A 5,000-nucleotide genomic window follows, 5' to 3' on the forward strand; every position below is an offset into this window, starting at 1 on the left:
GCACATCCTCCCCTGCTCTAATCCCCCACTAGCTTTCCTTCTCCTGCAGTTACCCTCCAGCGCATATCCAGCATGGACCTTGACCTCCAGCATGCCCCGTGGACCCACACTTAAGCCCCCTCCCACTGACAAAGCAAAACACCACTGGCAAAATCCTCGTGCCCCTGGTACTCCAGAATGTAAATTCAAACATGCCCCTGGTACACTGCGCAGAAACACTTTGCCACACACACGCACGCACTGCTTGTGCCTATGGTACGACAACTTTTCTCGTACCTATGGTACGACAACTTTTCTCGTGCCTATGGTACAACAATTTTTCTCGTGCCTATGGTACAACAACTTTTCTCGTGCCTATGGTACAACAACTTTTCGCCGTGCCCCTGGTACACCGCTCAGTAGCACTTTGCCACACACACACTCCTCGTACCTATGGTACGACAACTTTTCTCGTGCCTATGGTACGACAACTTTTCTCGTGCCTATGGTACAACAACTTTTCGCCGTGCCCCTGGTACACCGCTCAGTAGCACTTTGCCACACAAACTCTCCTCGTGCCTATGGTACGACAACTTTTCTCGTGCCTATGGTACAACAACTTTCCTCCGTGCCCCTGGTACGACAGCTTTTCTCGTGCCTATGGTACAACAACTTTTCTCGTGCCTATGGTACAACAACTTTTCGCCGTGCCCCTGGTACACCGCTCAGTAGCACTTTGCCACACACACACTCCTCGTACCTATGGTACGACAACTTTTCTCGTGCCTATGGTACGACAACTTTTCTCGTGCCTATGGTACAACAACTTTTCGCCGTGCCCCTGGTACACCGCTCAGTAGCACTTTGCCACACAAACTCTCCTCGTGCCTATGGTACGACAACTTTTCTCGTGCCTATGGTACAACAACTTTCCTCCGTGCCCCTGGTATGACAGCTTTTCTCGTGCCTGTGGTACAACAACTTTTCTCGTGCCTATGGTACAACAACTTTTCGCCGTGCCCCTGGTACACCGCTCAGTAGCACTTTGCCACACACACACACCACTCGTGCCTATGGTACGACAACTTTTCTCGTGCCTATGGTACGACAACTTTTCTCGTGCCTATGGTACAACAACTTTCCTCCGTGCCCCTGGTATGACAGCTTTTCTCGTGCCTATGGTACAACAACTTTTCTCGTGCCTATGGTACAACAACTTTTCGCCGTGCCCCTGGTACACCGCTCAGTAGCACTTTGCCACACACGCACACTCCTCGTACCTATGGTACGACAACTTTTCTCGTGCCTATGGTACGACAACTTTTCTCGTGCCTATGGTACAACAACTTTTCGCCGTGCCCCTGGTACACCGCTCAGTAGCACTTTGCCACACAAACTCTCCTCGTGCCTATGGTACGACAACTTTTCTCGTGCCTATGGTACAACAACTTTCCTCCGTGCCCCTGGTATGACAGCTTTTCTCGTGCCTATGGTACAACAACTTTTCTCGTGCCTATGGTACAACAACTTTTCGCCCTGCCCCTGGTACACCGCTCAGTAGCACTTTGCCACACACACACACACCACTCGTGCCTATGGTACGACAACTTTTCTCGTGCCTATGGTACGACAACTTTTCTCGTGCCTATGGTACAACAACCTTTCCCCGTGCCCCTGGGACACTGCGCAGAAAGTCTTTGCCACACACACACACCACTCGTGCCTATGGTACGACAAAAGGCCCCGGGGACCTACATCGCACCTTGCTCTTGCCTCCCTTACAGCTGAAAAAGGTCCATGCCTGTGCCCTGGCCCTGCTGAAATTCCCTCTCCATTTAGCCGAGGCAGTGAGTCGGCCTCCTGTCTCCCTTTACGGTCGAAAAAGATGTGCTCCTGGGCGCGCTGGCCCTGCTGCTACTCACATCGGGCATGGACCTGGACCTCCAGCAGGCCCCGGGGACCTACATCACACCTTGCTCTTGCCTCCCTTACAGCTGAAAAAGGTCCATGCCTGTGCCCTGGCCCTGCTGAAATTCCCTCTCCATTTAGCCGAGGCAGAGAGTCGGCCTCCTCTCTCCTTTACGGTCGAAAAAGATGTGCTCCTGGGCGCGCTGGCCCTGCTGCTACTCACATCGGGCATGGACCTGGACCTCCAGCAGGCCCCGGGGACCTACATCGCACATTGCTCTTCCCTCCCTTGCAGCTGAAAAAGGTCCATGCTTGTGCCCTGGCCCTTCTGAAATTCCCTCTCCATTTAGCCGAGGCAGTGAGTCGGCCTCCTGTCTCCCTTTACGGTCGAAAAAGATGTGCTCCTGGGCGCGCTGGCCCTGCTGCTACTCACATCGGGCATGGACCTGGACCTCCAGCAGGCCCCGGGGACCTACATCACACCTTGCTCTTGCCTCCCTTACAGCTGAAAAGGTCCATGCTTTTGCCCTGGCCCTTCTGAAATTCCCTCTCCATTTAGCCGAGGCAGTGAGTCGGCCTCCTGTCTCCTTCACGGTCGAAAAAGATGTGCTCCTGGGCGCGCTGGCCCTGCTGCTACTCACATCGGGCAGGGACCTGGACCTCCAGCAGGCCCCGGGGACCAACATACTCCTCTGCTCTACTCCCCCACTAGCTTTCCTTCTCCCGCAGTTACCCTCCACCACAAATCCAGCATGGCCCTTGCCCTCCAGCAGGCCCCGAGGACCCACATACTCCTCCGCTCTAATCCCCCATGAGCTTTCCTTCTCCTGCAGTTACCCTCCACCGCATATCCAGCATGGCCCTTGACCTCCAGCATGCCCCGGGGACGCACATCCTCCCCTGCTCTAGTCCCCCACTAGCTTACCTTTCTTGTAGTTACGCTCCAGCGCATATCCAGCATGGCCCTTGACCTCCAGCAGGCCCCGGGGACGCACATCCTCCCCTGCTCTAATCCCCCACTAGCTTACCTTTCTTGTAGTTACGCTCCAGCGCATATCCAGCATGGACCTTGACCTCCAGCAGGCCCCGGGGACGCACATCCTCCCCTGCTCTAATCCCCCACTAGCTTTCCTTCTCCTGCAGTTACCCTCCAGCGCATATCCAGCATGGACCTTGACCTCCAGCATGCCCCGTGGACCCACACTTAAGCCCCCTCCCACTGACAAAGCAAAACACCACTGGCAAAATCCTCGTGCCCCTGGTACTCCAGAATGTAAATTCAAACATGCCCCTGGTACACTGCGCAGAAACACTTTGCCACACACACGCACGCACTGCTTGTGCCTATGGTACGACAACTTTTCTCGTACCTATGGTACGACAACTTTTCTCGTGCCTATGGTACAACAATTTTTCTCGTGCCTATGGTACAACAACTTTTCTCGTGCCTATGGTACAACAACTTTTCGCCGTGCCCCTGGTACACCGCTCAGTAGCACTTTGCCACACACACACTCCTCGTACCTATGGTACGACAACTTTTCTCGTGCCTATGGTACGACAACTTTTCTCGTGCCTATGGTACAACAACTTTTCGCCGTGCCCCTGGTACACCGCTCAGTAGCACTTTGCCACACAAACTCTCCTCGTACCTATGGTACGACAACTTTTCTCGTGCCTATGGTACGACAACTTTTCTCGTGCCTATGGTACAACAACTTTTCGCCGTGCCCCTGGTACACCGCTCAGTAGCACTTTGCCACACAAACTCTCCTCGTACCTATGGTACGACAACTTTTCTCGTGCCTATGGTACAACAACTTTCCTCCGTGCCCCTGGTACGACAGCTTTTCTCGTGCCTATGGTACAACAACTTTTCTCGTGCCTATGGTACAACAACTTTTCGCCGTGCCCCTGGTACACCGCTCAGTAGCACTTTGCCACACACACACTCCTCGTACCTATGGTACGACAACTTTTCTCGTGCCTATGGTACGACAACTTTTCTCGTGCCTATGGTACAACAACTTTTCGCCGTGCCCCTGGTACACCGCTCAGTAGCACTTTGCCACACAAACTCTCCTCGTGCCTATGGTACGACAACTTTTCTCGTGCCTATGGTACAACAACTTTCCTCCGTGCCCCTGGTACGACAGCTTTTCTCGTGCCTATGGTACAACAACTTTTCTCGTGCCTATGGTACAACAACTTTTCGCCGTGCCCCTGGTACACCGCTCAGTAGCACTTTGCCACACACACACTCCTCGTACCTATGGTACGACAACTTTTCTCGTGCCTATGGTACGACAACTTTTCTCGTGCCTATGGTACAACAACTTTTCGCCGTGCCCCTGGTACACCGCTCAGTAGCACTTTGCCACACAAACTCTCCTCGTGCCTATGGTACGACAACTTTTCTCGTGCCTATGGTACAACAACTTTCCTCCGTGCCCCTGGTATGACAGCTTTTCTCGTGCCTGTGGTACAACAACTTTTCTCGTGCCTATGGTACAACAACTTTTCGCCGTGCCCCTGGTACACCGCTCAGTAGCACTTTGCCACACACACACACCACTCGTGCCTATGGTACGACAACTTTTCTCGTGCCTATGGTACGACAACTTTTCTCGTGCCTATGGTACAACAACTTTCCTCCGTGCCCCTGGTATGACAGCTTTTCTCGTGCCTATGGTACAACAACTTTTCTCGTGCCTATGGTACAACAACTTTTCGCCGTGCCCCTGGTACACCGCTCAGTAGCACTTTGCCACACACACACACACTCCTCGTACCTATGGTACGACAACTTTTCTCGTGCCTATGGTACGACAACTTTTCTCGTGCCTATGGTACAACAACTTTTCGCCGTGCCCCTGGTACACCGCTCAGTAGCACTTTGCCACACAAACTCTCCTCGTGCCTATGGTACGACAACTTTTCTCGTGCCTATGGTACAACAACTTTCCTCCGTGCCCCTGGTATGACAGCTTTTCTCGTGCCTATGGTACAACAACTTTTCTCGTGCCTATGGTACAACAACTTTTCGCCCTGCCCCTGGTACACCGCTCAGTAGCACTTTGCCACACACACACACACCACTCGTGCCTATGGTA

This window comes from Maylandia zebra, unplaced genomic scaffold (assembly GCF_041146795.1).
Source record: "Maylandia zebra isolate NMK-2024a unplaced genomic scaffold, Mzebra_GT3a scaffold34, whole genome shotgun sequence".
Lineage (NCBI taxonomy): Eukaryota > Metazoa > Chordata > Actinopteri > Cichliformes > Cichlidae > Maylandia > Maylandia zebra.